Genomic DNA, 12580 nt, shown 5'->3' with positions numbered 1-12580 from the left:
GAGCCCTTCACCTAACCTACTGTGCAGCTGTTTCACCTTTAATATCACTGTTCCACAGGCAACGTGACGTCACAATGCTCCTTGTCTGTAGCCCGACCCAGGAGCCTTTGCAAACCTGGTATAATCTACATACTTACGGTGTGTTTAGTCTTGGACCACAAATGCAGTGAAGAATAATGGATTGCTACTCTTCATACATTTTTGACCATTGGCTCAGATTTGAATGCGTACTGGGCATCTGAGCATCTCTGCCAGGCCACCCTATGTCTAGAGACTGTAGATTTAGAGAGTTTATAAACATTGTCAGTTCATTAATAAAGTGTGCTCGCTTCGGCAGCACATATACTAAAATTGGAACGATACAGAGAAGATTAGCATGGCCCCTGCGCAAAGATGACACGCAAATTCGTGAAGCGTTCCATATTTTTAACAGCTTTCAGGAGAGAAATCTTTTTTGTTTTCAAGACTAATTGAAAAAATAAAGCAGGTCCCAGTGCTGTCCCCGTAATATGTATTTTTCAATTAGTCTCTCCTCAACATTTTTAATGTATTTGCTTTGCAGTAAAGAAGGTGCGCTCTATGTTCAGCTGCATTTAGCAAGGAAGCCTGCAGGACTTCTGGGACTTTTCTTTCTCTTTTTTAGCCTCACTGTCATTATTCTTCACCACCCCCAAATCTATACTGCTGCAGTGTTGTGTTGCTTTGTGGGAAGCAGGACAAAGAGAAGGGCAGGGCCTATGCAAATGAAGGCCTCAGGGATGTCTGGGAGTGCCTTTTTAGCAGTATTGTTAAAGTCCACCTTGCAACCGGATTGGTCGGGTAAGCTGAAAAACACCATGCCAGATTGGGCACCAGGTGTCTAGGCGCTTGGAGGACATATTGGGTCTACATCCCTCAGTTTCTGAGGTCCAAGAAATGTTCACCCTCTACCCTAATAGAGAGGTCTTGGCTGATCGTGGCTGAGATGGGAAGAAGGTAGCAGTGCAAGATGCTTATGGTTTTTCTCTAATAATGGACCAACTTTCTCTCTCTCCTTACCTGTGGTTCTGCCTGGCTACTGGGGCTACCAGTTGTAAGCCTGCAGCCCACAGGGAGTTGGTTTGTTCCTCTCACACATGTAAATGGGTAAGCATTCAAGTGCACACACCTGCCTACGTCCACAGACCCTCGCGCACACACACTTTTGTCAACAAGCTTTTTCGCAATTAAGAGTATCAGGGACCCATGTTGAAATACAAAAGCAGCACACCACGTGACGGCCATCACATAGAGTCCAGCAGCAAATGGGAAACGTTTAACTAGCTGTGGTCCTATTACTTGCGCTCTACCGTGGAACGACTGCTGGATGAGTCCTGCTGGAGAATATTGAACCTACAACAAGTCTGAGGTAAATAAAAATTCCACAGGAATATAATTAAACAGGGACCTACAACCCTTCCGAGCCAGATAGGAGTCGAACCTACAATCTTCTGATCCGTAGTCAGACGCGTTATCCATTGCGCCACTGGCCCTATGTAGACTTACGCATCCTTTTGTCCTTAAGTGGGCTAGAAAGTGTGTGTATGTGTGTGTGAAGGCACAAGGAAACCCATCTGACCTCCTGGAAGTCTGTTCTGTGAGGTTTTCCCAAGTTTTACAAAGGATTTTAGGAGAAGGAAGCACCTAAAAGCTAGGCGAAATGGTCCTAGATCCAAGGAAATCTTTTAGATCAGGCTCAGTTTCTTAAATAGTTTGCATTAACATAATCAGTTCCAGGTCTGTGTGGGGCTGAGCTTGAGAACTCCTTAGTAAGTAGGCGTTTACAACAATAAGGGGTTTAATATTACAACACAGGTGAACATTCAGACACATTATCATAAGCTCACCTTGTCCAGGGACCCAAGCATGCTGCCTTTCCACTCTCAGAGCCCTTCACCTAACCTACTGTGCAGCTGTTTCACCTTTAATATCACTGTTCCACAGGCAACGTGACGTCACAATGCTCCTTGTCTGTAGCCCGACCCAGGAGCCTTTGCAAACCTGGTATAATCTACATACTTACGGTGTGTTTAGTCTTGGACCACAAATGCAGTGAAGAATAATGGATTGCTACTCTTCATACATTTTTGACCATTGGCTCAGATTTGAATGCGTACTGGCCATCTGAGCATCTCTGCCAGGCCACCCTATGTCTAGAGACTGTAGATTTAGAGAGTTTATAAACATTGTCAGTTCATCAATAAAGTGTGCTCGCTTCGGCAGCACATATACTAAAATTGGAACGATACAGAGAAGATTAGCATGGCCCCTGCGCAAAGATGACACGCAAATTCGTGAAGCGTTCCATATTTTTAACAGCTTTCAGGAGAGAAATCTTTTTTGTTTTCAAGACTAATTGAAAAAATAAAGCAGGTCCCAGTGCTGTCCCCGTAATATGTATTTTTCAATTAGTCTCTCCTCAACATTTTTAATGTATTTGCTTTGCAGTAAAGAAGGTGCGCTCTATGTTCAGCTGCATTTAGCAAGGAAGCCTGCAGGACTTCTGGGACTTTTCTTTCTCTTTTTTAGCCTCACTGTCATTATTCTTCACCACCCCCAAATCTATACTGCTGCAGTGTTGTGTTGCTTTGTGGGAAGCAGGACAAAGAGAAGGGCAGGGCCTATGCAAATGAAGGCCTCAGGGATGTCTGGGAGTGCCTTTTTAGCAGTATTGTTAAAGTCCACCTTGCAACCGGATTGGTCGGGTAAGCTGAAAAACACCATGCCAGATTGGGCACCAGGTGTCTAGGCGCTTGGAGGACATATTGGGTCTACATCCCTCAGTTTCTGAGGTCCAAGAAATGTTCACCCTCTACCCTAATAGAGAGGTCTTGGCCGATCGTGGCTGATCGTGGCTGAGAGGGGAAGAAGGTAGCAGTGCAAGATGCTTATGGTCCATCTCTAATAATGGACCAACTTTCTCTCTCTCCTTACCTGTGGTTCTGCCTGGCTACTGGGACTACCAGTTGTAAGCCTGCAGCCCACAGGGAGTTGGTTTGTTCCTCTCACACATGTAAATGGGTAAGCATTCAAGTGCACACACCTGCCTACGTCCACAGACCCTCGCGCACACACACTTTTGTCAACAAGCTTTTTCGCAATTAAGAGTATCAGGGACCCATGTTGAAATACAAAAGCAGCACACCACGTGACGGCCATCACATAGAGTCCAGCAGCAAATGGGAAACGTTTAACTAGCTGTGGTCCTATTACTTGCGCTCTACCGTGGAACAACTGCTGGATGAGTCCTGCTGGAGAATATTGAACCTACAACAAGTCTGAGGTAAATAAAAATTCCACAGGAATATAATCAAACAGGGACCTACAACCCTTCCGAGCCAGATAGGAGTCGAACCTACAATCTTCTGATCCGTAGTCAGACGCGTTATCCATTGCGCCACTGGCCCTATGTAGACTTACGCATCCTTTTGTCCTTAAGTGGGCTAGAAAGTGTGTGTATGTGTGTGTGAAGGCACAAGGAAACCCATCTGACCTCCTGGAAGTCTGTTCTGTGAGGTTTTCCCAAGTTTTACAAAGGACTTTAGGAGAAGGAAGCACCTAAAAGCTAGGCGAAATGGTCCTAGATCCAAGGAAATCTTTTAGATCAGGCTCAGTTTCTTAAATAGTTTGCATTAACATAATCAGTTCCAGGTCTGTGTGGGGCTGAGCTTGAGAACTCCTTAGTAAGTAGGCGTTTACAACAATAAGGGGTTTAATATTACAACACAGGTGAACATTCAGACACATTATCATAAGCTCACCTTGTCCAGGGACCCAAGCATGCTGCCTTTCCACTCTCAGAGCCCTTCACCTAACCTACTGTGCAGCTGTTTCACCTTTAATATCACTGTTCCACAGGCAACGTGACGTCACAATGCTCCTTGTCTGTAGCCCGACCCAGGAGCCTTTGCAAACCTGGTATAATCTACATACTTACGGTGTGTTTAGTCTTGGACCACAAATGCAGTGAAGAATAATGGATTGCTACTCTTCATACATTTTTGACCATTGGCTCAGATTTGAATGCGTACTGGGCATCTGAGCATCTCTGCCAGGCCACCCTATGTCTAGAGACTGTAGATTTAGAGAGTTTATAAACATTGTCAGTTCATTAATAAAGTGTGCTCGCTTCGGCAGCACATATACTAAAATTGGAACGATACAGAGAAGATTAGCATGGCCCCTGCGCAAGGATGACACGCAAATTCGTGAAGCGTTCCATATTTTTAACAGCTTTCAGGAGAGAAATCTTTTTTGTTTTCAAGACTAATTGAAAAAATAAAGCAGGTCCCAGTGCTGTCCCCGTAATATGTATTTTTCAATTAGTCTCTCCTCAACATTTTTAATGTATTTGCTTTGCAGTAAAGAAGGTGCGCTCTATGTTCAGCTGCATTTAGCAAGGAAGCCTGCAGGACTTCTGGGACTTTTCTTTCTCTTTTTTAGCCTCACTGTCATTATTCTTCACCACCCCCAAATCTATACTGCTGCAGTGTTGTGTTGCTTTGTGGGAAGCAGGACAAAGAGAAGGGCAGGGCCTATGCAAATGAAGGCCTCAGGGATGTCTGGGAGTGCCTTTTTAGCAGTATTGTTAAAGTCCACCTTGCAACCGGATTGGTCGGGTAAGCTGAAAAACACCATGCCAGATTGGGCACCAGGTGTCTAGGCGCTTGGAGGACATATTGGGTCTACATCCCTCAGTTTCTGAGGTCCAAGAAATGTTCACCCTCTACCCTAATAGAGAGGTCTTGGCTGATCGTGGCTGAGATGGGAAGAAGGTAGCAGTGCAAGATGCTTATGGTTTTTCTCTAATAATGGACCAACTTTCTCTCTCTCCTTACCTGTGGTTCTGCCTGGCTACTGGGGCTACCAGTTGTAAGCCTGCAGCCCACAGGGAGTTGGTTTGTTCCTCTCACACATGTAAATGGGTAAGCATTCAAGTGCACACACCTGCCTACGTCCACAGACCCTCGCGCACACACACTTTTGTCAACAAGCTTTTTCGCAATTAAGAGTATCAGGGACCCATGTTGAAATACAAAAGCAGCACACCACGTGACGGCCATCACATAGAGTCCAGCAGCAAATGGGAAACGTTTAACTAGCTGTGGTCCTATTACTTGCGCTCTACCGTGGAACAACTGCTGGATGAGTCCTGCTGGAGAATATTGAACCTACAACAAGTCTGAGGTAAATAAAAATTCCACAGGAATATAATTAAACAGGGACCTACAACCCTTCCGAGCCAGATAGGAGTCGAACCTACAATCTTCTGATCCGTAGTCAGACGCGTTATCCATTGCGCCACTGGCCCTATGTAGACTTACGCATCCTTTTGTCCTTAAGTGGGCTAGAAAGTGTGTGTATGTGTGTGTGAAGGCACAAGGAAACCCATCTGACCTCCTGGAAGTCTGTTCTGTGAGGTTTTCCCAAGTTTTACAAAGGATTTTAGGAGAAGGAAGCACCTAAAAGCTAGGCGAAATGGTCCTAGATCCAAGGAAATCTTTTAGATCAGGCTCAGTTTCTTAAATAGTTTGCATTAACATAATCAGTTCCAGGTCTGTGTGGGGCTGAGCTTGAGAACTCCTTAGTAAGTAGGCGTTTACAACAATAAGGGGTTTAATATTACAACACAGGTGAACATTCAGACACATTATCATAAGCTCACCTTGTCCAGGGACCCAAGCATGCTGCCTTTCCACTCTCAGAGCCCTTCACCTAACCTACTGTGCAGCTGTTTCACCTTTAATATCACTGTTCCACAGGCAACGTGACGTCACAATGCTCCTTGTCTGTAGCCCGACCCAGGAGCCTTTGCAAACCTGGTATAATCTACATACTTACGGTGTGTTTAGTCTTGGACCACAAATGCAGTGAAGAATAATGGATTGCTACTCTTCATACATTTTTGACCATTGGCTCAGATTTGAATGCGTACTGGCCATCTGAGCATCTCTGCCAGGCCACCCTATGTCTAGAGACTGTAGATTTAGAGAGTTTATAAACATTGTCAGTTCATCAATAAAGTGTGCTCGCTTCGGCAGCACATATACTAAAATTGGAACGATACAGAGAAGATTAGCATGGCCCCTGCGCAAAGATGACACGCAAATTCGTGAAGCGTTCCATATTTTTAACAGCTTTCAGGAGAGAAATCTTTTTTGTTTTCAAGACTAATTGAAAAAATAAAGCAGGTCCCAGTGCTGTCCCCGTAATATGTATTTTTCAATTAGTCTCTCCTCAACATTTTTAATGTATTTGCTTTGCAGTAAAGAAGGTGCGCTCTATGTTCAGCTGCATTTAGCAAGGAAGCCTGCAGGACTTCTGGGACTTTTCTTTCTCTTTTTTAGCCTCACTGTCATTATTCTTCACCACCCCCAAATCTATACTGCTGCAGTGTTGTGTTGCTTTGTGGGAAGCAGGACAAAGAGAAGGGCAGGGCCTATGCAAATGAAGGCCTCAGGGATGTCTGGGAGTGCCTTTTTAGCAGTATTGTTAAAGTCCACCTTGCAACCGGATTGGTCGGGTAAGCTGAAAAACACCATGCCAGATTGGGCACCAGGTGTCTAGGCGCTTGGAGGACATATTGGGTCTACATCCCTCAGTTTCTGAGGTCCAAGAAATGTTCACCCTCTACCCTAATAGAGAGGTCTTGGCCGATCGTGGCTGATCGTGGCTGAGAGGGGAAGAAGGTAGCAGTGCAAGATGCTTATGGTCCATCTCTAATAATGGACCAACTTTCTCTCTCTCCTTACCTGTGGTTCTGCCTGGCTACTGGGACTACCAGTTGTAAGCCTGCAGCCCACAGGGAGTTGGTTTGTTCCTCTCACACATGTAAATGGGTAAGCATTCAAGTGCACACACCTGCCTACGTCCACAGACCCTCGCGCACACACACTTTTGTCAACAAGCTTTTTCGCAATTAAGAGTATCAGGGACCCATGTTGAAATACAAAAGCAGCACACCACGTGACGGCCATCACATAGAGTCCAGCAGCAAATGGGAAACGTTTAACTAGCTGTGGTCCTATTACTTGCGCTCTACCGTGGAACAACTGCTGGATGAGTCCTGCTGGAGAATATTGAACCTACAACAAGTCTGAGGTAAATAAAAATTCCACAGGAATATAATCAAACAGGGACCTACAACCCTTCCGAGCCAGATAGGAGTCGAACCTACAATCTTCTGATCCGTAGTCAGACGCGTTATCCATTGCGCCACTGGCCCTATGTAGACTTACGCATCCTTTTGTCCTTAAGTGGGCTAGAAAGTGTGTGTATGTGTGTGTGAAGGCACAAGGAAACCCATCTGACCTCCTGGAAGTCTGTTCTGTGAGGTTTTCCCAAGTTTTACAAAGGACTTTAGGAGAAGGAAGCACCTAAAAGCTAGGCGAAATGGTCCTAGATCCAAGGAAATCTTTTAGATCAGGCTCAGTTTCTTAAATAGTTTGCATTAACATAATCAGTTCCAGGTCTGTGTGGGGCTGAGCTTGAGAACTCCTTAGTAAGTAGGCGTTTACAACAATAAGGGGTTTAATATTACAACACAGGTGAACATTCAGACACATTATCATAAGCTCACCTTGTCCAGGGACCCAAGCATGCTGCCTTTCCACTCTCAGAGCCCTTCACCTAACCTACTGTGCAGCTGTTTCACCTTTAATATCACTGTTCCACAGGCAACGTGACGTCACAATGCTCCTTGTCTGTATCCCGACCCAGGAGCCTTTGCAAACCTGGTATAATCTACATACTTACGGTGTGTTTAGTCTTGGACCACAAATGCAGTGAAGAATAATGGATTGCTACTCTTCATACATTTTTGACCATTGGCTCAGATTTGAATGCGTACTGGCCATCTGAGCATCTCTGCCAGGCCACCCTATGTCTAGAGACTGTAGATTTAGAGAGTTTATAAACATTGTCAGTTCATTAATAAAGTGTGCTTGCTTCGGCAGCACATATACTAAAATTGGAACGATACAGAGAAGATTAGCATGGCCCCTGCGCAAGGATGACACGCAAATTCGTGAAGCGTTCCATATTTTTAACAGCTTTCAGGAGAGAAATCTTTTTTGTTTTCAAGACTAATTGAAAAAATAAAGCAGGTCCCAGTGCTGTCCCCGTAATATGTATTTTTCAATTAGTCTCTCCTCAACATTTTTAATGTATTTGCTTTGCAGTAAAGAAGGTGCGCTCTATGTTCAGCTGCATTTAGCAAGGAAGCCTGCAGGACTTCTGGGACTTTTCTTTCTCTTTTTTAGCCTCACTGTCATTATTCTTCACCACCCCCAAATCTATACTGCTGCAGTGTTGTGTTGCTTTGTGGGAAGCAGGACAAAGAGAAGGGCAGGGCCTATGCAAATGAAGGCCTCAGGGATGTCTGGGAGTGCCTTTTTAGCAGTATTGTTAAAGTCCACCTTGCAACCGGATTGGTCGGGTAAGCTGAAAAACACCATGCCAGATTGGGCACCAGGTGTCTAGGCGCTTGGAGGACATATTGGGTCTACATCCCTCAGTTTCTGAGGTCCAAGAAATGTTCACCCTCTACCCTAATAGAGAGGTCTTGGCTGATCGTGGCTGAGATGGGAAGAAGGTAGCAGTGCAAGATGCTTATGGTTTTTCTCTAATAATGGACCAACTTTCTCTCTCTCCTTACCTGTGGTTCTGCCTGGCTACTGGGGCTACCAGTTGTAAGCCTGCAGCCCACAGGGAGTTGGTTTGTTCCTCTCACACATGTAAATGGGTAAGCATTCAAGTGCACACACCTGCCTACGTCCACAGACCCTCGCGCACACACACTTTTGTCAACAAGCTTTTTCGCAATTAAGAGTATCAGGGACCCATGTTGAAATACAAAAGCAGCACACCACGTGACGGCCATCACATAGAGTCCAGCAGCAAATGGGAAACGTTTAACTAGCTGTGGTCCTATTACTTGCGCTCTACCGTGGAACAACTGCTGGATGAGTCCTGCTGGAGAATATTGAACCTACAACAAGTCTGAGGTAAATAAAAATTCCACAGGAATATAATCAAACAGGGACCTACAACCCTTCCGAGCCAGATAGGAGTCGAACCTACAATCTTCTGATCCGTAGTCAGACGCGTTATCCATTGCGCCACTGGCCCTATGTAGACTTACGCATCCTTTTGTCCTTAAGTGGGCTAGAAAGTGTGTGTATGTGTGTGTGAAGGCACAAGGAAACCCATCTGACCTCCTGGAAGTCTGTTCTGTGAGGTTTTCCCAAGTTTTACAAAGGACTTTAGGAGAAGGAAGCACCTAAAAGCTAGGCGAAATGGTCCTAGATCCAAGGAAATCTTTTAGATCAGGCTCAGTTTCTTAAATAGTTTGCATTAACATAATCAGTTCCAGGTCTGTGTGGGGCTGAGCTTGGGAACTCCTTAGTAAGTAGGCGTTTACAACAATAAGGGGTTTAATATTACAACACAGGTGAACATTCAGACACATTATCATAAGCTCACCTTGTCCAGGGACCCAAGCATGCTGCCTTTCCACTCTCAGAGCCCTTCACCTAACCTACTGTGCAGCTGTTTCACCTTTAATATCACTGTTCCACAGGCAGCGTGACGTCACAATGCTCCTTGTCTGTAGCCCGAACCAGGAGCCTTTGCAAACCTGGTATAATCTACATACTTACGGTGTGTTTAGTCTTGGACCACAAATGCAGTGAAGAATAATGGATTGCTACTCTTCATACATTTTTGACCATTGGCTCAGATTTGAATGCGTACTGGCCATCTGAGCATCTCTGCCAGGCCACCCTATGTCTAGAGACTGTAGATTTAGAGAGTTTATAAACATTGTCAGTTCATCAATAAAGTGTGCTCGCTTCGGCAGCACATATACTAAAATTGGAACGATACAGAGAAGATTAGCATGGCCCCTGCGCAAGGATGACACGCAAATTCGTGAAGCGTTCCATATTTTTAACAGCTTTCAGGAGAGAAATCTTTTTTGTTTTCAAGACTAATTGAAAAAATAAAGCAGGTCCCAGTGCTGTCCCCGTAATATGTATTTTTCAATTAGTCTCTCCTCAACATTTTTAATGTATTTGCTTTGCAGTAAAGAAGGTGCGCTCTATGTTCAGCTGCATTTAGCAAGGAAGCCTGCAGGACTTCTGGGACTTTTCTTTCTCTTTTTTAGCCTCACTGTCATTATTCTTCACCACCCCCAAATCTATACTGCTGCAGTGTTGTGTTGCTTTGTGGGAAGCAGGACAAAGAGAAGGGCAGGGCCTATGCAAATGAAGGCCTCAGGGATGTCTGGGAGTGCCTTTTTAGCAGTATTGTTAAAGTCCACCTTGCAACCGGATTGGTCGGGTAAGCTGAAAAACACCATGCCAGATTGGGCACCAGGTGTCTAGGCGCTTGGAGGACATATTGGGTCTACATCCCTCAGTTTCTGAGGTCCAAGAAATGTTCACCCTCTACCCTAATAGAGAGGTCTTGGCCGATCGTGGCTGATCGTGGCTGAGAGGGGAAGAAGGTAGCAGTGCAAGATGCTTATGGTCCTTCTCTAATAATGGACCAACTTTCTCTCTCTCCTTACCTGTGGTTCTGCCTGGCTACTGGGGCTACCAGTTGTAAGCCTGCAGCCCACAGGGAGTTGGTTTGTTCCTCTCACACATGTAAATGGGTAAGCATTCAAGTGCACACACCTGCCTACGTCCACAGACCCTCGCGCACACACACTTTTGTCAACAAGCTTTTTCGCAATTAAGAGTATCAGGGACCCATGTTGAAATACAAAAGCAGCACACCACGTGACGGCCATCACATAGAGTCCAGCAGCAAATGGGAAACGTTTAACTAGCTGTGGTCCTATTACTTGCGCTCTACCGTGGAACAACTGCTGGATGAGTCCTGCTGGAGAATATTGAACCTACAACAAGTCTGAGGTAAATAAAAATTCCACAGGAATATAATCAAACAGGGACCTACAACCCTTCCGAGCCAGATAGGAGTCGAACCTACAATCTTCTGATCCGTAGTCAGACGCGTTATCCATTGCGCCACTGGCCCTATGTAGACTTACGCATCCTTTTGTCCTTAAGTGGGCTAGAAAGTGTGTGTATGTGTGTGTGAAGGCACAAGGAAACCCATCTGACCTCCTGGAAGTCTGTTCTGTGAGGTTTTCCCAAGTTTTACAAAGGACTTTAGGAGAAGGAAGCACCTAAAAGCTAGGCGAAATGGTCCTAGATCCAAGGAAATCTTTTAGATCAGGCTCAGTTTCTTAAATAGTTTGCATTAACATAATCAGTTCCAGGTCTGTGTGGGGCTGAGCTTGAGAACTCCTTAGTAAGTAGGCGTTTACAACAATAAGGGGTTTAATATTACAACACAGGTGAACATTCAGACACATTATCATAAGCTCACCTTGTCCAGGGACCCAAGCATGCTGCCTTTCCACTCTCAGAGCCCTTCACCTAACCTACTGTGCAGCTTTTTCACTTTTAATATCACTGTTCCACAGGCAACGTGACGTCACAATGCTCCTTGTCTGTAGCCCGACCCAGGAGCCTTTGCAAACCTGGTATCATCTACATACTTACGGTGTGTTTAGTCTTGGACCACAAATGCAGTGAAGAATAATGGATTGCTACTCTTCATACATTTTTGACCATTGGCTCAGATTTGAATGCGTACTGGCCATCTGAGCATCTCTGCCAGGCCACCCTATGTCTAGAGACTGTAGATTTAGAGAGTTTATAAACATTGTCAGTTCATCAATAAAGTGTGCTCGCTTCGGCAGCACATATACTAAAATTGGAACGATACAGAGAAGATTAGCATGGCCCCTGCGCAAGGATGACACGCAAATTCGTGAAGCGTTCCATATTTTTAACAGCTTTCAGGAGAGAAATCTTTTTTGTTTTCAAGACTAATTGAAAAAATAAAGCAGGTCCCAGTGCTGTCCCCGTAATATGTATTTTTCAATTAGTCTCTCCTCAACATTTTTAATGTATTTGCTTTGCAGTAAAGAAGGTGCGCTCTATGTTCAGCTGCATTTAGCAAGGAAGCCTGCAGGACTTCTGGGACTTTTCTTTCTCTTTTTTAGCCTCACTGTCATTATTCTTCACCACCCCCAAATCTATACTGCTGCAGTGTTGTGTTGCTTTGTGGGAAGCAGGATAAAGAGAAGGGCAGGGCCTATGCAAATGAAGGCCTCAGGGATGTCTGGGAGTGCCTTTTTAGCAGTATTGTTAAAGTCCACCTTGCAACCGGATTGGTCGGGTAAGCTGAAAAACACCATGCCAGATTGGGCACCAGGTGTCTAGGCGCTTGGAGGACATATTGGGTCTACATCCCTCAGTTTCCGAGGTCCAAGAAATGTTCACCCTCTACCCTAATAGAGAGGTCTTGGCAGATCGTGGCTGAGAGGGGAAGAAGGTAGCAGTGCAAGATGCTTATGGTCCTTCTCTAATAATGGACCAACTTTCTCTCTCTCCTTACCTGTGGTTCAGCCTGGCTACTGGGGCTACCAGTTGTAAGCCTGCAGCCCACAGGGAGTTGGTTTGTTCCTCTCACACATGTAAATGGG

At 45.1% G+C, this 12580-nt stretch overlaps 8 non-coding genes across 8 annotated transcripts; 7 read left to right on the top strand and 1 right to left on the bottom strand.

The window, feature by feature from the left end:
• Positions 1-321: 321 nt before the first annotated feature.
• LOC147666806 (U6 spliceosomal RNA) lies at positions 322-428 on the top strand. The gene has a single exon (XR_015304646.1). It is a non-coding gene; the product is annotated as a U6 spliceosomal RNA (small nuclear RNA).
• Positions 429-1438: 1010 nt separating this feature from the next.
• Positions 1439-1511, bottom strand: TRNAR-ACG (transfer RNA arginine (anticodon ACG)). Its single transcript has one exon. It is a non-coding gene; the product is annotated as a tRNA-Arg (tRNA).
• Positions 1512-2225: 714 nt separating this feature from the next.
• LOC147666804 (U6 spliceosomal RNA) lies at positions 2226-2332 on the top strand. The gene has a single exon (XR_015304645.1). It is a non-coding gene; the product is annotated as a U6 spliceosomal RNA (small nuclear RNA).
• A 1807-nt stretch (positions 2333-4139) lies between these two features.
• Positions 4140-4246, top strand: LOC147666803 (U6 spliceosomal RNA). The gene has a single exon (XR_015304681.1). It is a non-coding gene; the product is annotated as a U6 spliceosomal RNA (small nuclear RNA).
• A 1797-nt stretch (positions 4247-6043) lies between these two features.
• Positions 6044-6150, top strand: LOC147666802 (U6 spliceosomal RNA). Its single transcript, XR_015304644.1, has one exon. It is a non-coding gene; the product is annotated as a U6 spliceosomal RNA (small nuclear RNA).
• A 1807-nt stretch (positions 6151-7957) lies between these two features.
• On the top strand, positions 7958-8064 carry LOC147666801 (U6 spliceosomal RNA). Its single transcript, XR_015304616.1, has one exon. It is a non-coding gene; the product is annotated as a U6 spliceosomal RNA (small nuclear RNA).
• A 1797-nt stretch (positions 8065-9861) lies between these two features.
• Positions 9862-9968, top strand: LOC147666800 (U6 spliceosomal RNA). The gene has a single exon (XR_015304670.1). It is a non-coding gene; the product is annotated as a U6 spliceosomal RNA (small nuclear RNA).
• A 1807-nt stretch (positions 9969-11775) lies between these two features.
• LOC147666799 (U6 spliceosomal RNA) lies at positions 11776-11882 on the top strand. The gene has a single exon (XR_015304659.1). It is a non-coding gene; the product is annotated as a U6 spliceosomal RNA (small nuclear RNA).
• Positions 11883-12580: the final 698 nt, after the last annotated feature.

This window comes from Lissotriton vulgaris, unplaced genomic scaffold (assembly GCF_964263255.1).
Source record: "Lissotriton vulgaris unplaced genomic scaffold, aLisVul1.2 SCAFFOLD_2072, whole genome shotgun sequence".
Taxonomy (NCBI): domain Eukaryota; kingdom Metazoa; phylum Chordata; class Amphibia; order Caudata; family Salamandridae; genus Lissotriton; species Lissotriton vulgaris.
This window is presented reverse-complemented; position numbering and strand designations above follow the sequence as displayed.